Here is a 26,828-nt window from a genome sequence, read left to right as displayed (position 1 = left end):
ACACACACAGTATACTGCTCAGCAAAGGCAACAGCGAGTCCATAAACATTTGAGAGGGGCTTAGAGATTTACACAGAAAGACAACAGAGCCAATAACTGACCAGAGGTTTAACACCAGTTTAAGTTATTATTACTGGCATCATGGGATTGCCTAGAAATCCAGTCACACCAGAAGCCTTTTGCAAACAAGGAAAAGCAGAAACAAAAGACAACCCAAACATCTTCGGACATTCTTCTCCAGGAGTGAAAGGAGCGTTTGGGCAATGAAAAAACAAGCACTCGTAATCCTAAGGATCTCACCCAGCTCTGATCACCTCCCACTGCTGTAACCCTCTTCCACAGAGGGCTGCACATCTGTGTCCTTGCAGTTTGGAGAGGATGAGCCCTTTCAATGCATTAGCTCAACAAGTGAGAGAGTGAGTTCACCTAGGACTCCACTGAAAACCATTTTCTTGACCCGCCACTCTTGTTGCTCCCATGCTGTACCTGTTCTGACTATTTTCACTGCCTGACCTCCTCCAACATGACACACTACACACATGTTTCCATAATCTGGCAGACTCAGGGCTTCCTCCTGCACTCACTCTTACCTCTGCCAGCCAGGATAAACACCACTTACTGAGCTAAAGTCATGACATGGAGATGAGAATGTTTTGGACATGCTCAGCTGGATGGCCAGTACACAGCAGGAAGCTGTGTCCTTCCACATGGGACTGTCACCTCTGCCCTTGCAGGAAGTGCTTTAAAAGAGGGGCCATTGCTTCTAGTGCATAGACTCACACTTAACTTTTACTTTCCCCATGCATAAGTGGCACTGAATACTAAATGGGTGCAGGACTGGAAACACACTACACGAGTATGGATCTTACAAAAAAAAGAAATCCTAAAGACAAAAACAGATTCTGGGAGGATGAGTAGTTGTATGCCACCACAAGTAGGTCTCTCTCTCTCTCATTATTTCAGGAGAAGCCTCCAAGCTCATCCTCCAATGATGTCTTCAAGGGCTCATGTTGTTGAAATCAATGTCTGTTAACAAACATCTGCACTACAAAGAAATATAACCATCTACCGCAGCCAGGACTCAGTGGGACAAGAATAGCTACTTGAGATTGGGAGAAAAGTGTGGAAAGCTCAGCAGTGTAAGGGAAGGGATCTGACTGCTGCATCAAGCATCCCGCTTCCACTTCACTATATGGAGCACTCTTTACATAACCCAGCAATTAATTAGAAACAACACACATTTGTGGTTCCCCTTGAGGCAATGAAAAATAACTAATATACATGTGCAATAACTTTCCTTTTAGCAAGAAATTTCATCAGGCTATTTCTGTTTTGAAACAAAACACTGAGTGTGCATCAGATGGCAATAGCTCTGAAAGTGGTGAGTCTGGACCCAGTAACAAACAGGCTTTGAACACATCCATGAACAGGAATCCTGTCAATATTTCAAGGCCTGTGTTAGAGAGTGAATGATGACTATGCCTGCAAGAAAACATACAAAGAAAAAAGGAACTGGGCCCCTGGGATTTGCTGTCATCCCAGTGCCTGTTATCACCAGCGCAGTGCCACGCACGCTCCTCCCACAGGTCCCTCTTCCCTGAACATGGTGACAGAAACTCTGAAATTCTTCACATTCAGCAGGGAGCTCATGAGGGTGGGTGGGCCAGAGGCTGAGTAATGCCTCCCTCCAAAGGAGGGGACACTTCTGTCCTTTCCCAGTACGTGTCCCTCAGAATTAGCAGCCATTTAGCAGATGGCCCAGCAACATGGCCCATGTGGAGCTCAATATGTGCACACAGTGTCTGCCCAGGTGGAATTCAGCAGGTGCACACAGTGCTTCTTCACATGCGCAATTTTGATTCACAAAAGGCTGAATTATGATGTCTGCTAGTCCTTGGCTGTTATACAATGCCACTTCTAAGCACCTAGTCTAGACATAAATCAACACTTAGGTAACCAGTATGGCCAAACACAAATTTTCAAAAGCCTTAGATAATGGTAACTAACAATTTGATATTTATTTCTGCATTCTCACTGACTGCTTTTGTCAAAATCCTAGTGTTCATCTGAAATCTCTCTCTGCAACCACAAGGTCTAAGAAGTTTATTTTATATATGGAGAAGCTATCGCATTCTCCCCTATTTTCAGAACTAAACGTGCTAAGAAAAACCACCAAATATTCACATATTTCCGCTAAGATCACCACAGCTGGTGTTGCTGAACAATTGTAGAACTGCAATATAAGCTAGGCCTTGGCTCCAGGCTTGCCTCTGGCTAACCTGGTACGCTTACGTCTCAGAAAAGCCAGATTAATGAGTGCCATACATTTCATGAGATGGGCTCAATGCTCTTCGGTCCAGTTGCATTTGGCATTTGTACCCTGGCTCCCTGAGAGCTGCCTTTCCACATGTGTCTCCATCCCTCACACTGCTCAACCAGTGAGAATGAGGCAGATAACAGTGGTGGCTACTGCCAGGCATCTTCTTCAAGGAAGCTGTCTCATCAAAAGCTCTCCATGAGCCCAGTTCAATCTCAGAAATCCAAACAGAGAATGGAAGACACAAAGTAGTGGGTGGGTTCCTCTGAAGGTCTGTGAGTGGTCAATGCAACTGAGTGAACTGGACCCATTAAGAGATGTAAAAAGTGTGACACTAATTTCACACACTGTCTTGGGAAATCCTGCAGAAAGAAACTGCGTCTCATTCTGCAGATAGACCCCTGTGGAAACAAAGAGCACTTCACCCTCTTATTGAGCTCTGTGCTGGACTGACATCTAACTCAACAGAAGCTGCAGCAAAGCAGGTCATTTCAGAATTGCAGCAAACCTGATAAAAATGAATACTTCTGAATTTATGGCAGACAGTCAGTGATACTAAACCAAAGGGGAGAGGTAGAATGATAAAAAGAGAACATTCAGGAAAAAAACCAAGAATACTTTTAAGCGATCTCAGCTGCAACAACTAACACATACCAGCTGTTACAAGGTGCAAACTGAAAGTCTTGGGCAGACCAACAGCTTGACCCAGCTCTATTCGGCTATGAGCAAGCTGCACCTAAGTTGTGTGCCAGTAGATGGTGTGTTTATTTTAACCAAATACGTACCTGATTAGAGCTCTCTTTAGCACTGCTGCTTTGTTTTGAGCCCATATTGCTTCCTGAACACGCATCAGTTTTACCCTCTGAAGTTTCCCTCTCCTATTTCACCCCCTTGTGAAATGTCACAAAGAGGATCACTATGGCCAACGTGATAGGAACGTTTGGATCGTTCAGTGTAATATGCTATTCATATTTGCACTTCAAAGCATTGTGTTTTGCAGTTAAATATAATCCCGTGCCATCTTTTATATGAAATTCCAGGATCTTTCCTCATATGCTGGCACAATACCTCAGCTCCAGGTTTACCTCTGCTGGCTTATCCAGGTCCTGATTTATCTTAACAAATGTCCATGCCCCTAAGACCAAGTGAAAGCAGCAAGAAGCCAATGGATTTCAATGTCCTCTTGACATGCAGCAGCACTGCCTCAGACACATCTTGGCTCAGACTCCAGATCTTGTTTTCACAGGAGGTTTCAAGAATGTATGAGACATCTTTTCATTTGCTTTTATCTTATGATAGCTTGTTCAGCCCCCTTCACAATTAGACTCTGACATTTTTATGGCTCAGAGTGGCTGTATTTTTTTTCTTTTTTTTTAAGTAGGTCATGTGAAACATGAATGCATTGCATCAACACATCAAGAAGGCTTGGTGTATCTCAGTTCAGGTGCTCAGCATTTGAGACCACTGCTCTGCATGCTAACCAGCCATCACCCCCACTGGGTGCCCGCAGCTCACCGTGCACTTTTTCAGAGAGACATGGAGGGAAAAGGATTCTTTCTTGGAATAATTGGCAGCTTAGAAGAAGGGGCAACAAAGATAAGGCAAGAATCAGGAACTCTAGATCTACTCATCCATGACTGCTGCTTGTCAAAACATGACACATCTCCCACCTGACAGCCACAATAAGTCCAAAACATTTCTCCTGACAGCCAAGGTACCAAATGATGAAGCTACTGACAATATATTTATTTTCTTCTCCTCTACCACAAAAGAACAGCCTACTTCAAGCCTACTCCATCAAGCAGTAGTATGAATGGTGCACATTTTAAAATCCAGATTTGAAGCTGACTGGTGACCCATAAGAAGGTATGTGATTAATTCTGTAAGAAAGTTCATCAACCAAATCCTGAGAAGTAACAGCACAAAACTTGAAAGCTGAGGAACATGCTCCTGCAACGCACATTCAGAACTTCAAAACACACATACTTGTTGGACTTAAAGGACCAACAACAAAATTATATGCCAAAGCACTGAACTACTTGACTCACAAACAATTAAAGCATTCTTTCAGCATACATTTTATTTTGTAGGGTTAGTTTTCTCAGGCATTGTACACAACAAAGTGTATCTGCTCACAGGTTGTATCAAGCTTTTAGATTTCTTTTCCTGTAAGTTTTGATCTGTCTAATTCTCTTGAACTTAAGGAGATGTGGTCTGGGCCCCCAAACTGAACTGAACTAGACCTCCCAAACTCATCCTGGAGACATTATCTAGAGCAGCAGGGGACTGAATCTCTTAAAAAGTTGCATTGGGTTATATGTTTTGGGATTTCCTTAATTCAGCACATGGTAATTCCCATCCTTACTATCTTGGATTAGAAGAAAAGATGCCTATGGATTACAAACCTCTCTTATTTCAGATCTACTTCTCCTCCCCCAGCCCTTTCACAAAAGAATTACAATTGCACTCATATATTACAAGGTTGGTGCCATTCGGCTTTCGAATCAGTTTGGCAACCCCTATACCTAAGAGGAAAAAATCTGTTGTGAATTTATAGCTAACTGCTCATACCCTCAAATGGAACAGCTCTCAAGATTTAGTACTAACAGTTTCACAACTTCACGACTTCTCCTTTGCTTCTAAGTGCACAACCAATTTTTTCTAACATAGTGTCCAACACAATTCTTACACTTGCAGCTCTCAGCACCAGAAAGTCAGGACAGACTGAGTTTCACCCAATTTTCTCATCACCTGCATGGTAGTGGGGACTCACTTTTATCTGAAACACATAAAAGCAACAATTCTGTGGCTGCTCCATGGGGAAATAGTTCCAATGTGAGCACAGAAATGGGATCACACCGGCAGTGCATCATCTTTATCTTCCAGCTGTTTTCAGTCCCAAAGGCAGCAGGAATGGAAGGAGTTTGTTCACAGCTGGTTACAAAAGATCTTATAAACACACCTGATGTGACTCAAGGTTAAAAGGGCATTGATCCTGGATCTGAGAGCTCTTTTCAAGTAGGTTTCTCACTCTGTTTACTCTCAAGCAATATTTTTTTAATCAGGTGTAGCAACAAGTAGAATAAAACAGCCTCAGGATTCAGCTCTTAATGCCCAGTTAGCACACATTGGCTCTCAACTGCAATTATTTGCCTTTCCTAACTTGAGATACAAAATGTCCTGTCTGCCAAGAACAGCCCAGCACAGTTATGCCTGTCTTTGCTTGATGCAGACTGATTTTCCACTGTAGATTCATTATGTCATTGAATTCAGTCACGGGAATATTAACATTTTCACACATGTGGGAACTCATCTTGTGAATGCTAAGCTCATTTATTACAGTGATTTCTTCATATGCTCTTTTGATTTTGAGGTTTATAATAAAGACAGATTCTGAATCCATGAAAGCATGCAAATTTACCTGAAATATGAAGTTTACAGCCAAGACTGTTTATTGTTGGTAATTAGTGGGGGGGGGGGGGTTTCCCCCTTTTCCCCTCTTTTTTTGGTGTCTTGAATAATTTAAAATGTAATAAGGGAAGCTTAGGCACTTTGTAGCAGAGTGGCTTTTGATTGCTTTTCTGAACTCACTAATGACTCTGATAAGACTGAGCAATTTGAAGGGAAGGGCCATCTCCAAAGCTACACTGCAAGATGTATTAACACATTTGAGTGATGCTTGGACTGTTGCACTGAAGCCTGAGAAAAGAACTGGCTAAACTCCCCCTCTCTAGCAGAATGGACATAATTTAGACATAAATGCTAACTTAAGAATGCTATGCATTTATTGCAGCATCATAATTAGAGTACATTTTTATTTTGGAAAATAATATTAGTATGCTTAGAAAATGCAAACCACTCATGCTCATGAAATGCTCACCCAGTTAATGCTGTTAGCTCTAATTCTGAGCACTGAAACATATAAGGAGTTTTGGTCAGATATTCACAAATCTGTGCACCAAGAGAAAAATTAAGAGAAATCAAATGCAGTTCTGAACACATATTTGTAAATCCTATTACTTGAAACATCAACAACTAATTATCTGGGTCAGCAGAAGAGGGAGCTACATTTTTATTAAGAAGTTTAATAACACAGACGTTCCTTTCACAGATGTCATAGTGATGGTTGGTATTGAAATAAATAATAATAAAAAAGAACTCTTGTTTTAGTGAATTAGTAATAGATGGTCTCCCTGGTGGTTTGAAAGAGAAAGACCAATAAAATGCTACTATAGAGTTTCCTGGAAATGTGATGAATTTAAAATTTCAAATAAAGCAAATGTACCAATTCAAATAAATTGATCCCTTTTTTGCCACATGAAAGTAGATATTAAAGATATAATTCTCTTGAGTTTTATACCTGTGCTGTCATTGATATCACTGCAAAGATGTTGCAATTTGGATTAATTCTTCTACACAAAAAACCAAACCCTATGTCTATTTGAGTATCATCTTAATTAAGCTTATTTTAAACATTGTAATCTCAGCCTTATTTTGAAGAACAAGGCATTTAGTTTTATCTTTTAAAGCACATTCTAAGGCTACAGGGCCAGGTTTACTCCTCAAGTTGTGCTATGTCCCTAAACCAGACAAATACACCTGAGCATGGATTAGGAATGAAGTTGAGCACCTAGGGCAGAAAAGATGGACTGCACAAAACTGGCCTCACATGTGATGTACCTGCATTCTGATGCTCATAAATACACAGAAGTGCTCAGACAGTGGCAGGAAAAAAAATCACAGACAAAAAATAAGCACACAGTAGGAACATGTGAACAGGTTCTTCAAGCTCTTGAAATAATAAAGGAAAAGCTGATCTACAGTTTACCCTCCAAATATGTATCAAGGACGTGCAGCAAGACAAAACTGAATGCTGAAGGCTTAATTTAGCCCAAAAATCCTGTGTCCATCACCTCTGTGCATGCAGTGAATGCAATTCAACTCCACTCAGGCCAAGGATCTACGCACAAGGGTCATATTTTCTTGTAAACTCCAGCTGATGAGTAGTCACATCTGCAGAGGGTTCTGCCAGTGAGCAAACCAGCCTGCAGCCCAGATCAACAGATTAGGGAATAAATGATGCCCAGTCAGAATACCTGACCTCTACAGAAAAAGCATGATTTGATTGTTTTCTCCGTGGAGTCATCAACATGTGATCAGCACATTGTCCAGAACCAGGCAACGTGGTGTGCAGACAGCACAAGCACAGGCACCCTGAGCTGCTGTGTGCAAACCACCCAGGCACAGAGGTGGGGGCTGCCCATGGCCTCTGCCAGATCCATGCCTTTGGTGCAGCCCCTGGGATGCTTCCATCCCCGCTTCCAACGGGTTTTTATGCACAGACACCGCACTGCCCACAGGCACTCCAGCTCCAGGCTGGACTGGGGCATGCCCAAGGCTGTGCCCCAGATAAGAGCCCTTCTGCAAACAGCTGCAGCAGGGAGACAGGCAGAAACCAGCTGTATCGGTGTTACCAGGGACTTTCCATTATCTGCAGTGCTCCAGCTCTGCTTTACCTCATGAAACAAAGCTGGCTGTGTTGCTAACCCTCAGCATTGAAAAACCATAAAACAGGAGTCACACACATAAATCACACCTAAATGCCTCCTGGGGGTTGAGCCTTTAAAGTTCCTTTTCCAGGCTCTTCTCCATAACCATAAGAACGAAAACTTCTCTTTCTACATGAAAATTGAGACACTTTTCTCACCATTGGAATCCACAAGCTAGAACTTTAAGCAAATAATATGAGACTGGAGATGAACTCTTGAAGGCTGATGACACTGTGCTGATTGTGCAGTGGTTTCTGGCAGCCTGTGGGAGAGACCAGGTGTGAAGCCCTGTGATGTCCTTTGGGGAGCAGACCTGAAGTCCCCTTTATGCTGGGGTTTGTGTGCACCACCAAAGAACGAGTCTGAACTTTGCATCCCCACATGATACCCAGCACTAGCCCGGAGGTCTAGTCTGGAGGTCAGCCAAGCTTTGACACAGATCCCTTTGTGAAGCATATCGTGGTTATTTTGTCTACCCAACCTTCATCTTGTTCTCATGCAATTGAGAAAAACCCTCCCACTATACTGATTTTAAAATGGTTCTGTAATGGGAGCCTGTAATTCATCAAAGGGTCCAATTGAGAACTTCTCTTTGTTGTCCTGTGCAACCATCCCTTCAGAAAGTCAAAAAAATATATCCCACAACACGAGGCTCTAAAACTTGCGAGCAAATGGTCACCTTTTGGGTATGCATTTGGATCATTGCATAAACAAAGCACAAGCAACACAATAGCGCCAATGCCTTATTGTCTATGGTATACTTTTAGGCAAATATTTCAGCTGCAGATGGTAAATACAGCTTCAAAGCAGAATGATATCTAACTGTGAAATAGCTGAGTCAGGTGCATTTACGAAAGTGGGGTGAGCCAAACACTAATTACAGTGTGGTTGCACCAAGATTAGTGTTACATCTGACATATTTTAAAAGTAGGCATAAACCAGTGCCAAATGAATTTGATGAACTTCCATGAGCTTCATCCATAGGCATTTTATTGTGGCTAAAGAAGAAAGTTGCAAGAAATACAGAATGTATCAGAAGATATGCCTCTCATTTCTGAGAATCAGCACCAAGTTTTCCTGGAGCTCTGACTAAGAGGCTGAAAAGTTTAGTCACTCACAGGTGTTTTGCTGCCATCTGTCAACAGCTGATTATTGCAAACTTGTTTTCTCAGACTAGAGCTGTGAAAGAGAACTTGCTATCTTTGTTCAATCTCTTTAAACAGATCCTGAGCACCTTCCCCCAGAAGCAAACCACCCCAGGGCTTTGGGAAATTGCAATCCACATCCCCAGATGAGCTTCACAGCTGGCCCCTACCTCTATGAAGTTCCCAAACTTCAATTCTGGCTCAGAGTCCTGAATTTGGAGATTTAATTATAGCACTGTCATTCAGAGGGAAGTCTTCACAGGCTGGGGTATTGCCATTACTTGCCAGATGTATCCACACCCTGGTACAGATTACATACATCACTGACCTCAGCTGAACCATGAGAACAATAAGGCTGGCCCTGGTCAGGACTCTTCTGACAAAACCTGGTTTCACTAGAAGTGAGAGATGAGAATCTAACATGTTTCACAGACATTTGCTACATGCAAAAAAAAAGCTCCAGACAATCACCAGCAGGCTCTGGTTGCTCTGGCCAGCCTGGCAGGGTCCTCTCTGCCCACCCCCTGGCAACTCTCAGGGAATGACCAAGACACTTACATGTCCAAGGTCCATCAGCCCATGGACAAAGCTGGGGAAGGCCCAATATGTAAGATAACTTCTATTGGAATTGGAAGAGAACACCAGCTCATGCCAAGGAGCTTTGGAGGACACAAGACCAAGTCCAGAGCCACAGGGTTTGCAGCAGAATGCAGCTCTCTGTATGGCCTCCTGCTGCCATGGGTGGAGTTGGGCACTTGTAGATACATAGCACTTGAAAACCTTCCCCAGCCGATTGCTAAACTGGCCATAAAACTGCAGCCTGCCATGTCTGACCATCAGCACTGGTTTTTTCTAATGTGAATAGGACTTTATTAAACACATATTTATAAGTTTCTTTTTATAAATATTTATCAATATAAATTGTTGTAAAAAAGCACCTCTAACTATTAACAGCACCTTTTTATCTACAACCTTCAAAGAGGGCATTCAGCCTTTTCCTCGTAAGTACAGGTATCAGAGGGCTTGTTTCAATCTGATTATGTCTCTTTAGGTAGAGAAATTCTAATCTTGCTCAAGCATTTTGCAGAGTGAAAGGGGTGATATGCTGGCCTTCAGCTCTGCCAGAAAATATACATGCTAAATCTAAAAGTTTATGAGCTTTTGGTCTTTCTGCCTCCCCAAATCACTTTCCTCATCATTAGAGCATTAGAGTAAGTTAGCCATGAATGAACAAAAAGCAGGAAAATGCTTGACATCAAATCATCCCAGTGTTAGAAACCAAGGTTCAGCATCACTGCACCTTCCCATACAGCACTATCCCATTAGGAATACTTTCATTTGATTAGACTGATCCATTGGCTCCTAGTCCATATTACTTAACCCTCAAACCATTATGCTCTATTGAAAATAATTGGTAATGACAGTTTCAGGTTTAATATTTAATACAGTGGTTAAATGGAGTCGTACTGTTTGTGGTTATAGTTTCCATTGACTAATAAGCAAGTTAGAGAGCAAAATGCATTTTTCTTCAGCTGTTACATTAGCAGAAAGCTAAACACCACATTACTCATAATAGCCTTAAATATTTTCAGAGAAATAGCTCCCAAAGCCAAGTCAAATATTACATTGATCTGTGGTTCACTTGTTTTCCTTTTTATTACTGGAGGACTGTCTTTTTAGGAGCTTTAAGGAATGCTGCAAGGTGGATGGATGTCCTGAAAGTCATTACTTTGCATGTCAGGCCAACTTTCAAACAGCCCTTCACGCAGTGCCTTGTGCACGGGCTCCTCCTGCCTGTGCAGCTCCAGGACAGGGAGCAGAGGCCTCTGGCTCCTGCTGCCCATTCCCACAGCAGCTCCTCTGCCTCGGGTTTGCTGTGTGCCACTGACCTGGGCTGGGTTAGAAAAACCTGCGCGGAAAACAAGATGGAACCTTCCTCACCCAACCAACACCATCATCTCAGAGGAGAAGCCTTCTGCACATTGCTCCCTTTTCTGCACAACAGAGGAGGAAGGTTCTGGAAAAGCAGGGCTGGAGCAGCTGTGAGATATCTAAAAGTAATGACAAACATATGGACGTTTGTCCTGCAAGGGCTCACCCACCTGTACAAATTTTGGATCAGGTTACCTGGTGTCTCGCCAGTAGCTTCAAAAGAGCTTTATTTATTTACTCTAGCCAAGAATTTGGCGCTCTATTTTTTAATCTGCCCACATCTTTCACCTCCTCCTGTAGCGCTTGTTCTCCCAGGGCTTTTTTTTTTGCCATTAACACTCCCAGTTCTGGATGATTATTACATTAACAGGGATTCCAGCTGAGGGTGGGGCTCACTCCCAGCAAATTAGTCAGTGTGGATCTCCACTCCTCCATGGCTTGGTTCCCACCAGTATCTGAGCAGGCATGTACATATTGCAACTGCTGCTGTGATTTACTGGAAAGAGACCCTTTATGCGTCATTCATAAGCTGAGTGGATGAGACAGAAGTGACACCAAAATACCTGAATTGCAGAAAGAAAACTGACATTCACCAGCCTGGTTTTGTATTTAACCAGTGACAGATGCTGCTTCTGCAAACCTTTCCTGTTTGCTCCTATAAGCTGAGCTTTTGTATATTACCTTGAGTGCAGGAGACTAAAAAGACTCCAGATACAATCAGAAGGACACTCTTAGAACCAGATCCTTCAAAGAGTTGAGTACCTTTCCAGATGTGTTAGCTGCCCATCTCTATGACTTGATTTTGGACCTATAAAGCACTCAGCCTCAGACTCTGAATTCTTAGAAAAGGATTTGCCAGCACCAAAAAATTAGTATTGGAATTTGTACTTGCAAATCCTTCACCACACTGAGACAGAGGTGATTTGAGAAGGCACATAGCATCATGATTTGAGGATGCCCATGCATCCTTTCAGAGATGAGGCCCCCAATTCCATAACTCACACTTGAGCTGAAGCTCAGATATATTGAGACATAACTCACAGTGCTTACAATGGAACTGTGCCTCATCCAACCTCTTCTATAAGAGTACATTCAGATGAACTTCCTGAACTAAATGGTCAAGCCAGGTTAGCTTCACAGATCCTAAGGTAGAAGAGAAAGTGATTTACTGTCATTGAAACTTCTGAGGTCACACATCATAACAGAAAGATAATTTACCAAAAAGAGAAATAAGATTACTAGGTGGACTCAATGCTTAAAATGGACTTAGCATTGGTTTTGAACTTATTTAGACGCATGATGGAGAAACACAGCTTTGTTTCCATTTATAAATGTACAAAATGACAACCTGAATTTAGACAAGTGCCTGACTTGCCCAGTGCCAGGCTGGCCTAATTGGTAACAGAAGGACCATATTCTTAGCTGAAATGTATGCACAGCACGGGCAGCTGTCAGGCAACCTGCCCTAGCTGACCGCAGTGCTGGGTGGACAAAGCCAAGATGGAGAAATGCCTTATTAAGTCCCTCTGGTGTTCATTAGGGGCATGATTCTCCCATATATACCTGTGCCTAACCACTGATGACCACAGACTCACATTAGGGTAGCATTTTCAATTTATTTGACTTCTCAAGAAGAAAAATAAGAGACTATAGTTTGAGACTATTCCTGCAGAATCAAACACAATTATTACAGATAGTTCCCAATAGGTTTATTTTAAATTTCTTCTAGTTGGACATAGAGCAGTATAATTGAATAGCAGGGGTTGAAAGGGAAAAGGCAGTATGAGAAGCCACCACCTCTTCTCTTTCAGAATTGTTCAGAGAGCAGCTGCAGTTGCTCCCCTGAATTTTGCCAGGAATTGAGGGTTTTGTCAACTGCCTCAGGGTGCTTTAACCCCAAGGAAGCCAAGTGAGGGATGAGGGGTGAAGGCTGCACTCCCCTAGCCGAGCTGTATGGGATCAGTGCCTTCGGTGGCACGTCCTCTTCCTACTGCTCCCTGTTTGCTATCAGCACCTGTGATAACACAAGTGCTTCCATGGCACCAAGCACAGCAGCAGCAGCAGGGGATGTCCAGCTCCTCTTCAGGCAGTCCCAGTTTCCCCAAGCTTTGCTGAAGAGCTTCTGAAAGCTGTATGTACTTAGAGACTTGTTTCTTAAGAATTCCCCCAACACAAAGCCATGTAAAATAGATTTAGCCAAGAACTGAAATCATTACTAAGTATAAATTATTTTATCTTTCATTTTTACTTATTCACAGGGGGAAATGCACCTTGTGCACCGTACAAATCCAATTTAAGCTCTGAGAATAGGCTCTAAGTAGGACTTAAGTAGTATAGAGGCCGTTAGGCTGACCCTCTACACTGGGGTTAATTTCATCCAAAAGCTTTTCCAAGAGATAAGGAAACAATCTTTCATATACAAAGTGCTTGAGGAAACCAAGAAACAGTAAAAGAATCTGCCTGCTTTGAAAGCTTTGTATCTCACCTCAACACTCAATAGAGAGATGTGTTGTGTTGATGTACTGTAGATTATACCCTACCCAAACGGTGAAGTTAAAAGAAAACAGGATCCCTTGACACTGTCTTAGACAACCCATAATACAGCACTATCATTAAACGAAGTTTACAAAAGGCTTCTATTTACATGTCTGCAGAAAATAGACCAGGGCACAGGATGCTGATTGCAGTGTAAATGTTAACTGAGGGACTGCGCGGCACTCGCTGCTCTGCGGAAAACCGAGGGCAAACAGGAGGAGGAGAAAACAGTCTCACTGCCCAAAACAGCCGTGCTTCCCAACAGCCTGCTGGCTTTCAGTGCAAAACAACTCCCCTGTGCTACAGGAATGGAGGGCAAGAGCAGGATTAATGGGAGGTATCTGGCAATTTAAAAGCTCTCTGTGAAGATGTGGCTCAGTGCTGAAAGAACAAGAGACAGGACTAGACATAAATTGGCCTCTTTGCTGCCAGGCTTCAGAAAAAGTCTCCAGAGTTGGTGTTCAGAAGTTAAAAGAGATGGCAAGGCACACCTGTACCTTGGGAATGAAATGTTTTCATGGCAAAACCTCACTGTTGTAAATACTTGGGCCACTCTATGTGAGGAAAAGTCTATGGTGTTCATGTTGGAAGGGTGGGGCTTCACTATGGGCAAGTGAATCCACATCTGTTTTGCTTCTGAAGATGTTTAGAATTGGGAAGGGAGAAGGAAATCCCAGTTCCAAACAACTGTATGGATAAAGAAGAAGAAAATACGTTTCAGCAGGAAATAGATGAGTTCAAACGTGTATTAACTGCTTTTAATTTCAGTAACAAAAATTGCAAAAGGAGCAAATATCTCAGAATAGTATTGGTGAGCAGAATATGACCAGCAAGGATAAAGACACCAAGCTTAGATTATTTACAGACCAAAGTTATTTTGGGCAGTGCTGTGTCCTTATTTTCTCTTGCTTCCAAAAACATTTCCAATAAGGCTGTGCATAAGGACTCCTGTGGAGCTGAATTCTATTTGGGACTTCACTGTTTGTAACCAACTACTTTTACCCACACAGTGAAATAACCCTAAAATGACCTCTAGTCATGACTAATCTAGGGCTGAATGGAAAGGACTGCCCTTGAGAAAAACCTCTGCATCTCACAGCAACAGGCAGTGCCATCCTGTGCTTCCCCCCAGGTCAGGATGGCCAGGCCACTCACAGCCACTGCAGCTCTTGCCCCCATGTACTGTAGGGCAGTTTGTAATGCCTGGGTTTGTCCGACACACAAGATTTACCACAACTTGACCAATTTGCAAGTTAGGGAATCACTCTGAGGGGTCAAATTCAACGTTCTATTCTATTATGTAGGTATTAAGATGCAGCCCTGCAAAGATGTGCTGTGAGCAGCTTTCCTCAGAGGAGCACTTCCCTGCAAGGCCTTTGCATCCTAGACGTGCTGTGTCACACATGCTCCAGTATCATGTGTAGCCACACATTGTCATTAACCACCCTTTAGTAGGTAATAGGGTGAAACATGTCAGTGAACCATAAACCCAGACTGATTTAGAAGATAAATTGTAATGGCCCAGAAGTAGCTGTTACAGCCTTTCCTGTCAATACTTCACCTCTAAAAAAAATTCCCTAAATACTTACTAATACTACCAGATGTAATGGCTGTCAATAACATTTACTTTAAATAGTCCCCAAACACATTACATAACCTGCATTTAAAAAGTCCATCTTGCCAATATTTGAAAGAAGTGCAGCAAGCTACCCTGTCACCTCTGGTGAGCTCCTGGGAGCAATGCTGCTCTTTGCTTTTCCACATTAACCCTTCACTGCCTGACCTAACTAAAGTTAAGGTGAGGATGAGAGAACTTGAGGTGTAGCTGCACAGAGTGTCAGGTTCAGAGGCAGAGCTGGTGTCTGCTCTTCCTGCTCCCTCCTCTTCAAATAGGGGCAATTATCAAGCAGCACCAATTTGATGATGGAGGCTGCAGTGTGGGCACACTGCTGACAGTGGGTCAGGAAATCAGGGTGGGAATGAATGGGAAGGAGCAGCCCAGTGGCTTGAGAGCCCTCATGGCAGTTTCTTGGCCCAATAATGTGCTGGCCCAGAAGGACAGCAGGAACCCTGGATGGAGGCTCTGCCCTTGCTTTGTCCCATCTCTCAGAGCATGGGTTTGTGTTTTAAACACCAGCAGCACCACAGTGCCACCACACACAAGTGCCTCCTTGCTCTGTTGGCAGCTTGCTGATCTGAGCACAGATGCAACCCTGTGTGCATTGCCACTGCTGAAGGTTGGTTAGGAGGGCAAATGAGTGGCACACACTGCGATTACATAAAATAGGGATCAGGATAATTACCGGATTGCTTCAAGAGGGAGGCAGGAGGAATCATTTGTCACATCACAAGTATTAACTGTCAGTGTTAATTATAGGTATTTATGTCTGCCACTTCTGGGATTAGCCAAGTAAGCATGGTGTGATGAAGAAGGGCATTGCTGAGGGAAGTGGAATCATGTTCCTTGGGGCAACAGCAAAACCATGGGATAATCACAAGTGTCTTCCAGGTGTCATCCACCTCCTGTGCCTTTCTGGCAAAGCAACACTTTGTAGTTTTGTATGTCAACAGCACTAAGCAGAAAATAGCTTGGCTGAGACATCTGCAATTTTTAGATTTCACTCAAGCAGGGTCAATGCTCCACAGTCTCCAAAGAAAGGGATGATACTAGACCTGTGAAAAAACTGAGTACATATATAAATATTCTACATTCACAAGAAATCATATGTCTAATCCTTCTGTTGGGAGCCAAGATCTAGACTTCTACAGTGTTTAAGAGCCTGGGGTCAATGTAGTCATACAAAGAGTGAAGTCATGTAAGTTTTTAATGCAGCTGCTTCAGACTCATCCAGATGTGGTTCCAGGTGTGGGAAGGCATAGCCGGAATAAAATAACACTCATGCTTGGATCTACCAGCATACAAAACAGAAGCAATTGTGAGAGAACCATTGCCTTTTACCAGGGCAATTTTGAAAGTAATCAATAAACAATAAAAGCAGTTCCAAAACCTTGCAAGGAGCAATGGCAATGGGACAAGTTAAAGAAGGATGTAGACGTGACTTGTTGCATGCCAGAAGCAGGAGATAGCAAAGTGTTGTGAGGAAAGGTGGGGAGGGTGGTTGGGGCAGTGAACAGGAGCTGCACTCTGGATGCTATGCACTGGCACCTGAGCTGAGCACTCCTCTGCTCCAAGTCCAGGGGAAGGAGCTTTCTGGCTTACTAACCCCCACACAGATGACTGCAGGTGAAGGTGTGCACAACTAACTGTATTCACACACACTTACAGATCAAGCCCTATGTGTACTCCTCTCCAGACTAAGTCTACTAAAAAGGACTCTTAGGGCTGCTCTGAATCCCACACATGCCTACTTATGACAATAAAGTTATAGATGGAGGCCCTGAGGGTGAAACTTCACTTGTGACATGTCTCTAGCTCACTCTAATGTTCAGAAATGGCTATACAGTTCTTGTAAAAAGGAAGATCAGAGAAGGAACAACACTAAGAACTGTCATATCCAAAAAATAATGCAACAATAAAGTTTTTTTTGATGCCACAAGTAAATGCTGTGTTTTCTGTTTCATCTTCCTAACATCCTTTAGGTAACAGCAGGGATGCACGTCGTCCCATCTCTGTAGTAAATGCCCCAAACCAGTGGTAGTTCTACGATAAAGACTAAGCATACTGAGTTACCATAACAAGACTGCTATTGTTTTGGAAGATCTTTTCAGCTCATACTTTTGAATTGGGACCATTTAAAATTGTATTTTAAGAGATTCATGTCATCCTGGGAAAGCATAGTTTGTAGGCAGAGGTGCTGTCTTTCATTACACTGTCTGACACAATCGAAAAGGCTTTAGGGCACAGCAGGGATCTTGGTGAAATGGCAGAAGAACCTTCCATGGATGAGACTAGTACAAGACTATTAATTTGCACTGCAACTGTTGGAATATGATGAAACTAGACCTCTCCAGTGTTGGCAGTGGAAGGGCTATAGTTTGAAAGATGCCTGTTAGCATCTTTCTGGAAGAGGTATTAGTTTGAAAGATGCCTATTAAAGCATCATGAATTGTAAGCCTGCAATATAACAAAGGTGGTACTTGGAAAGCTTAGATGACAATTCCTCCCTAATCCAGATCTGAAAATTCTCTGTTACTTTAATGAGATAATTAATCATATCTTATCCTGAGACTTCTCTTTTTTCTTATAAATCTTAAAAATGATGAATATAGTGTGAATCAGCCATTTGCAAATTTATTGTCTGAACTAGCATTTCAGTGCCTTCTAGTATCAAGGCACTGCTGGAAATAAAAATGCACTTTGGAAAGAGTTAAATAAAGCAGGGTCAGTTATCACTGGAATGCTAACCAGAACTCTCTAGGGCAAGATAAATCAATAGTAAATACCATCTTACTAGGAAAGTGTGTGTCATTTTCAGTTCAGTGTACTGGAGAGCATACTGTTCTGTTAAATTAAGTAAGAATTGTAATAATATCTTGGCATGTAGTAGAAATAGCAGTAGGTGAAGTTTCCTCCATGAAGCCAAGAAGTGATGCAATGGCAGCTTGTATGGCTATAATTGTATATTTTGCTGGAATCAAAAATAAAGGTTTTAATGTATTATTAAATTCCTTGCTTGGAGGCAGGCATCCACACACCTACAATTATTTTAATTGCATGTTTCAGATTTTTTTGTTTTTCAGAATTTTATGACAGAAGCTGAAGTTAAAATTAATACTTCTCAATATACTTTCCTGAGTTTCAGTAATAAGTCTTCTCTTTGGGTAATGGAGTGGTTTGTTCAGTGTGTTATATTTTTAGTTTTATGGAAAGGTTTTGGAAAAAATTGTGCCAAAGAAAATATGTGTGGTAACCAGTATTCAAACTACCGTAAATTAAATAAGTCTGGAGAGCAGAAAAGAACAAATTTGGAAGCTGAAGACATCACTACAGTCCAGGAAGAGGTGACAGTGGATTCACATGTTGCAGCTTCTGGAGTCCTTGTGGAATGGTGTCTCTAAAGACACAGGGAAGAAACAGGCTCTTGTGGTTAAACTGCAAGCCGGGGGGGTTGGCTCTGTGGTACTCTGTGCTCATGGCAGCCCAATGTCTGGCTTTGCAGCATGTTCCTACTCTGCACTAATGTTTCATATGCACTCTTAGTCAGCAGGATGGAGTTTATCTCACTGTCACAACAGGGTGACCATGGGAAGGACAAAATCCTGCTGTCAGCACACAGTGCTCTCTGTGCTTACCATGGAACATCTGACACTCTACGTGCATCTCACCTGAGCTCCTGGGAAGGTCTGCTGAAGTTTTTTACTACCACTTAGCCTCTGCTCCTGATTCTGCTCCTGAATTCCATGACCTGGAGAATACCAGGCTGCCCTCCCTCCCCAAAATCTGCTGCCGGATCCCTCAGATTGACATTTTCCCAGACCTCACCAACAGATATCTTTCATCTCCTCTGCATCAGCAGATCACAAGAACTATCAGGACCTGTTCAATTTCACTGACACCAGTGGTATTCCTCCTGATTTACAGCAAACTAAGTGGAATGGGAATTGGGGCTGAGCTCTGGGGGGGGTCACACAAATTGCCATTTGCCACCCCTTCCCACTGGGGCAGGAGGCTGGATAGCAAGCACTCATATTCTCATGGCAAGGGTGCTTCTTCTTAGGAAAAATATTCATATATACCCAAATCTTGACTTTCATTAAGCTTAATGCATTTGCAGCCAATTGCATTTGATAGAAAGCCTTTCCCAGGTAGTATTTAAGCTCATCAAGAACACTAATCAATGGCTGGTAGTTAAATGCATTCTTAACTTTTTATGTGCATTGTCCTTGTGCCATGTGATGTGATGCCTTTATAACAAGATCATTAGGGAAAATCACAAAGATTAATAAAAATACAAGGAGAATTGGACGCAAGGGGTTCCATTAAACAGAGCAGAATTACAGACAAATGAGGCTCTGTGGTATTCTGAGCTGTAAGATTTTAAGTGGGTTTTTGCTATACTCTATTATTTGTTGGCCTTTTTTGTAGTTCTTCCTTTTACAGCTGTACTGAGCTCATGTAAAATAGGCTGGTCCCAGGACAAACCTAGAGTTGGGAGGAAAAAAACTCATGTTCCCAAACCATTGTGTTTCTATCCTCCCTCCTGGAAAGAATATGAAACCAGGACTTAAAATAAAAGTCAGAAATTCTAAACAACTCTTTTGACTGCTTTTATCCAAAGACAGAGTTTAGAGCTGAAAAATTCCATTGATCTATCAATATGTTGCTTAGAGCAGAGTGAGAGAGGAGACTGCATTTATTTCAGGAAGATAAGCTCTATTTAAAAACCAAAGTACTCAGCTCAAGGCTGAGCTCCACACACTGACTCTGCTCATCACAGGATGTAAAAGCTCAGCAACAAGAGGTTCCACCCCAGCCACTCTTGCAGCATTAGGAGCAGCAATCCCTGGTGGATGGGGCCTTTTTGGGGCAAGTCACCACATCTCCCCATGTCTCAGTTTCTCAGCGTGAAATGAGGAATCATGGCTTCATCTTCTGCCCTTTTGTCTTTATTCAAAATGCTACAACATGTTACATCTCTTTCCATATATTTTACACAGGACTTAATAAATACAATAAGGCCAGAAGTAGTTCTGGAGCCTGTAAATATCAGTGTAAGCATGGCAATAATAGCTTTTCACAAGAGGCCAAGCAAGAAGGACAGTGTGGGAATCTAGGAGTGACTTGTGCCTTGGTTTGGGGTGAAGAATTAAGAATTAACTCTTTCAGTATAATAAACTTGATGGGTTTATTTTTCTCTATTTTTCACAGAAAATCCTCTACACCATTTCTTTGTTTTAATGAAGCCTTAGCTTCACTATCCTTAGCTAGTCTGTGCTAACTCTGCTGACCTGGGAACAAGCTTCAGCAGTCTTTAAGGCACCCAATATTAACATGAAAGTCTGTAATCACATCTTCCCAGCTGTTAGAGCCTACAGTGTCACTGGGAGTTTGCATGGCTAAAACAGAATTTGCTGTATAATCCATGTGCCGTGCTGTTCATGCAAGGTAATTATGTCTAACAAAATCCATAAGAAAGGAAGCAGCTACATATAGTCTGCTTTAAAATATGAAGGGAAGAACTTATTTTTACTATCCAAAGAAACCAGCTAAAAAGAAAATAATTTCTTACTTTTTTCATGACTAACAACCACTAAACCATCAGTGGCCCTAAATTTCACAATGTGCTTTCTGAGTACCCTTCCTATCTCAGATGGTCAACTATTAATCTCTTCCAGCAGATACAAAGTTCTGAGTTACAGCTGTTTTCTTTAGAGAGCAAATCTTTTACTATATTCATAATGCAACTAACAGGCCCACATGCTGGGAAGAAAATGGTATAGAGATGCCAGAGTACAGAATGACCCCAATTTCTGACTATCAGCATCCTGCCACTGCTGCACATCCACTCCCATGGAATCTGTGGACCACAGAAGATCTTGTTCCCATGCAGAGAGAGATATATGACCAGCTTTCCAATTTGACATAACTTGCAAAATACTTCTTCATGGAAAATTTAGACAAAACAAAACTGTCACTGTTATATTTCCTACCATCTTACCTCTGCCTTTACAGTATTTCATGGGAGTTGTAATTTAGGTGCCTAATTTAATTCTGTGGTCAGCATCTCTTAAAATTTATTACTTCTGAGACATTAAAAGCTGTGAAAAGAAGTCCCTTCATAGTAGAGGCAACCTGAGCACAGCCCCAAAATGCAGCAGATAGTCTTATGTATATAAGAATTAAGTGAAGCAGAGTTTCCACTAGGCTCTGAGAGTAGGCTTAAAAAGTAAATATAGAATTGGGAAGAAAACTGAGGTTCTGGGGCTAAATTTGGTGTCCCTAACCTCAAAAACCCCAACAAACCCCAAACAAAAAAAGCCCACAGAACCACCCTGAACCCCCCGCCCAAAAACCCCAATTCAGATTTGAGAGGAAAAGTGTCACAAATATTTTTTGTATCACTACCAGTCTAATTGAATATCAGGAAAAAAAATTTAGGCAGCAAAGTTGGAAGCAGCTTTGCTACAAGCAACCTACAACTAAATGTAGGCTTGTTACTTGGAAAATCAGACGTTCTTCAGAACTGCTTTACTTTAGGTCTCATAAGGACTAATTGATCTCAATATCTCAGTTGCATTTCCTTCCCTATTTCCAAGCTATGCCTTGCTCCCCAAAGCCTCAACTCCCACCTAAACACTCCTGGTTTTGGAGCAGAAAGGGGCCAGGAAAAGAAACAGCCTTCAGCAGAGAAGTGGAGCGTTCAGCAGGCGACAGCCCGGTGCTCCTGCTTTTGAGGCTGCTCCTGGGACTCTGGCATTGCCCAACAGGAATATTTCTGCTTTGTTTAACACAGTGAAAAAACATCAGTCGACACTGTAATGTTAAGAGTGGTGGATGCAAGTACGACCGATAAACAAACACGTCTTTGTTTTAATAGTGGGGAGTGACTTATCATAGTTAATTATAGGAATTTACAGCTATTTATGTGAACTCAAGAAAGCAGAAAACATTCATTTGTTGGTAGTGTAACTGCTGGGTGGAGGCAGCCCAGATGCATGGAGATGAATGCTAGACTGTATCTTGTTTGCCTTGTTATGCACAACTTTACTATGTAAATTTGAACTTCAGTGAGTAGCTACTTGGCACATTAGAATGTATAATTACAGACACACAAAAAACCCATGGAAAGTGACATTTAAACATTGTTTCTTTGTCACATATCAGTTAAATATAGAAAAAAAACATATTTACTTTAATCCGCAGTAGACACTTGGTCTCGCACCTGCTGCTCACACGCAAAATATGTCATTATCACTCAGTGTCCATCCTCTTACACAGAGAAAACAAAGTCACTTTGGTTCAGTTTTGTCTCACTTCAAGCCTCAGAGGAGCTGCACTTACAGTGGAATGTTAAGCAGAAAACAAAACCAAAATAGCGCAACACCAACCACAGTTCATTTGCAGGGGAAAAAAGAAAAAGCTGCTCTCGTGCACATTCAATAATTATCCCAAAACAATTATGATATGATGGAATGAACTCCAGAATCAGCTTTCCCCCCACTTTTCAAAGACAGAGCAGTGCTACTGATCCAGCACTGTCACCATTAGCAGTCACACCACTGCTGCAGAAAGTGCTTGGCCAGCAGCATGGAGCTGGCAGGGCCAAGGACTGTAGGCTCCATGCACACTGCTGCCAGATAAGGCTGCTTATGTCCCACATATTTCTTCTGGACAGGAATCATTGTGAACAATTATTTAAAACACATAAACCACCAGCTTCTAATGAACACCAGATATTCTTCTAGGAAGGAACTGAAAGCATTCCTGGCTCTGTAAGGACAAGTTTCAGCGAGCAATTGCCTACATCTGAAGTCTGTAGATATATAAATAATTCTCCAGTGCTGCAGTGGCTACTTGCACCATACCTGTCAATGCATTTATCTGTGGAAGACATCCTGGAAGAAGTGAAATTTATTATTTTACAGAGGGAGGACCAAAGCAGAGAGACATTAAGGGAGGAGTGGATTGTTTGAAGCAGCACAGGCCAAGCTGACACTGACCTAACCTCATCCTCTGTGGCAACATGCAGCTGTGACAGTTCATGCTCACAGACACGAGCTTGCCTGGGTTCATGTTGGGCTGTTTTGGAAATCAGACTCTCAGCAGGGCTTGACTACATGCTGGGGAGCAGTGCAAGGGACAGCTCCATCCCACCATGGGCACAGACATGCCCTCTGTGACTGGTCCAGGATTACACCCAGGGAAGGTGGGCAAGGAAAAGAGGTTAACTAGAATTTTCAGGGAAGCATTGGATCACCTTTCTTCCCATAAAAACAGCATTCATTTTTGACAAGATCTTGTAATTTTTCCTTTCTTCTAAGTAAGGTCAAGGAGTGCAAGGACATGGGATGTTGCAACCTGAATACTGCAATGTAACATAATTTTGATTTAAACTTTCAAACAACTCTCCTCCCAAGCCCATGTTTCTCCCAGCAAATAACTAAATCATCTCAATATCAGAGTTGCATTTAATTCTCTGCTTCCAAACCATGCTCACCAATACCTGCAATTAAACAACTAAGAACAAGTTTTGAATGTAATCCCCACAGAACATGGGACATGTCTATAAATTCCACCAACTCTTTACACAGGGTGCAGCCATCGCCGGGGTGGAACAGGCAAACTGTGTGATTGCTACAAAGCAACAGCATTGAGAAGCAAACCCCTGTGTTTAGTCAAAATTACAGCAGCGGATTTAGAAAGCATTGCCTTAGCACTGAGGAATCCCACAAGCCAACCAGCTCTGCATGGGTGCCTATACCTTTTTCTCATTTTCTTCTTCTAAAGAACTAAAGACATGAAGCCAATTTCTTCCCAATCAGTCCTTGCCTAATGGTATCCTGTCTTGTTTTCTTGTAAAAGCCTCTCAGCCATTTATATATTATAACTTCAACCTACATATCATGAATTTCAGATGGAAAAGTGAGCAGCATCTTCTGGGCCACGTTCCCACAGTTTTGATCCACTATTTGTTTTGCAGCTATAATGATTATTTGTAGTTAAGAGATCAATGGAAGCTCCAAACATATTCCTGTGACATCCGGCGTACAGCTTGCATTCAGTCACAAATGAAAATAACCACACTGTGCGTGGGTGTCTGAACAGGCAATGCAAACACCCAAAGCATAACAGGCCTGAGGAGATACCGCAGAGAATATCAATTCAGACTCAAAATGTCATATGGCATCATTACACTACGCCTAACAAAAATAAGGGAGCAGAATGGAAAGGTTGCAAAACTGCTTGTAAACAACACTGCCAGGTGGGATGTTAATGCAGCCTCCTGAAATGGCAAGTGGAGCAAACTGTAACCCTCAATTAATGTGTCTAAATCCAGGCCCTTCCCCCAAAGAAAGTATCACTCAGTTGTAGGGAAAGAGAAGAGGGAAGTGAAGGGAGGGCAGATGGAGAAATTATATATTTTCTTAGAGATTTTATAGTTAGACATATTATAAAACACCAAAGACAACTGCAAAGTCTGCTTCATTCTGCAGTAGTAGTATATGTCATATAGGGTGCTTAAACCTTTGTGCTGTTTTTTATTTCTCCACATGCTTATTTTTCCATCCATTAGTTTCAAGCCATTCTTACACACATATACTTTAAGAAACTTTTACAAAACTGCACTGTTTCTCAGGTCACACTTCAATTTGTACAGAAAAAATACCCATATCTGTTATTTTTAGATCTTCCCTTAATAAAATTATACATATTCCAAAAGGATTTCTACTGGTCTGGTTCGGTTTTTGTTTTCTCTGTTTCTTTTCTGGGGCAAAAATTCTAATTCATCCTGCTGCTACTGAGCTCCTCTTTAGCAAGTGCTAAACAACCAGAAATACAGTGGCTACTGGCTAAACTTCAAAAGCCTGGAGTGCAGTCCCAGCATGGAGGATGTACATACACGTTAGAGAGAGCTGGATGCATTTTACATTTGTCTAACTTGAGTACCCACAGTTCAGAAAATCAGGTTGATTGGTTCTGGCTCTTTTGTGAACTCTGGCAGATCCTCACCAACACATTTGTCATCCAAGTAATTTTATTCCAGCCATAGAGGCAACTTTATTTCCACATCTTACCTGCTCACCGGGAGGCAGAAGACTAATTTATTAGGGAAAGAAGTAGGCATTAATCAAGTTATTCACATGAGAGAGACAGTGCCTATCTGGTGTTTCATATGTTGGCCTATACCCATGGTTCAACTCAAATGTATACAGTGTTCAAATATAAGTGCAGCCTGACCTTCACATCTAAAGGAAAAGCACAAGAGAGCTTCACCTTTCTTTACCTCTCAGCACTGGCCAAAAGGGTGCCTATATGCAGCATGAATGGGTCAGACTGGTTAAAGACTCTGGACAGACGCTGCTGTCACCTCTCTTAGCTGCCTACTGCTCCATGCTGCCTTCAGTATGACACCTGTAAGCACACACAGATGAGAGATTTTCCCCATTTTCCCACCTGCCTATCCTTCAGCAGAAGCAGGGTCATGGGTGAAGCTCTGTAGGCCCAGAAGACTGGGCTCCCCTGGCACTCACACAGCTCCTCACTCAACCTTTCCACAGCCAAAGCTCAGTGCTTTCTTGCACAGAACAACTTGCCAGAATCACAGGTCACCTTTCACATCTTCTTGATAGGCATGCACAAACCTGAAACTTTCCTTCTGTGGACAGGCTGTTTGAGTTGCTTGTTTTTACAGCATTATCCTGCCTGTGTCAGTGTATGACATTTCAAGAGGTGAGAGCACCCTTTTAGCTCACCCCCAGGCCTGATTTTTATTCTTTTTTTCTAAATGTAATTTTTTTCTCAATGTTGTCTCAATGGGACAATGTGTCCTGGTCATTTTCTGATTGTGTCCAGATTGCCTCTCTCCAGAAAAAGGGATGATTCATGATTTCTGACACTGAGTCAGAAGCAACTAAAGCAGTCGATAGTTTGCCTTTGAACAACGGGGACAGGAATTGATTAGGGCTAAGCGAAGCTGTCAGACTGCAATTTACTAAGACAAAGTCATCTACATCACCTAGCTCCTTATAGTGTTTTGATATTTTCAGACATGTTACTAGTGAGCATGTATTGATTACCATTCCTTGAACGTGGCAGAGAGCATTTCCCTACTGAGTGGCTAAATGATGTGTATGTTGAAACATTTAATTGAATGTAAGTATGTTATTGGTAATTTTATTCAGGATTCCCACATGAGACAAATCACACCCATTACTGAGAAGTCCAGCTCCTGGAAAGGGGCCCAAACCTATCTATGAAATTAAAGACATCAGAAAAATACAGGGTGAGAGGGTGGAAGGAAATCTTAATTGCTCAAGTATTGCAGGGACATAAGAAATGAATTTTTTTTATATTACTTATGCCACTTAAAAACTGTGTGCCTAGACTCCTTTCCAAATGCAGATAGAAGGCTGTTTTAGTTAACTATTTGAAGATGGAATGAACTGCCAATTGAAGGCAAAAATAAAGGACAAATCAGAATAAATCTCCTAATCTCTTAACAATGACTGGACTCTGTAGCCTGAGTCTACCCAGAGATATTCCTTGCTTTACTTTCCCCTTGCAAAATATTTCAGAAATAATAAAGTAGGTACAGAGTCACAGGGGTAGGAATTAGGTAAGTGATGTATGCAGGTATGGTCTGTAATACAATAGTTTGTGTGTTTTGATAATACTTATACAGCAGTCTCAAATATGAGTATTTCCGCAGCAACAGTTCCTAATTTTGC

The 26,828-nt window shown here is 42.0% G+C and overlaps 1 long non-coding RNA gene across 4 annotated transcripts in view; it reads right to left on the bottom strand.

Moving 5' to 3' along the window:
- Window positions 1-26,828, bottom strand: part of LOC146432284 (uncharacterized) — a 560,777-nt gene that overhangs the window by 79,349 nt on the left and 454,600 nt on the right. The window lies entirely within an intron of this gene.

Source organism: Lichenostomus cassidix, chromosome 11 (assembly GCF_008360975.1).
Source record: "Lichenostomus cassidix isolate B80296 chromosome 11, HeHo_3.0, whole genome shotgun sequence".
NCBI classification, from domain to species: Eukaryota; Metazoa; Chordata; class Aves; order Passeriformes; family Meliphagidae; genus Lichenostomus; species Lichenostomus cassidix.
This window is presented reverse-complemented; position numbering and strand designations above follow the sequence as displayed.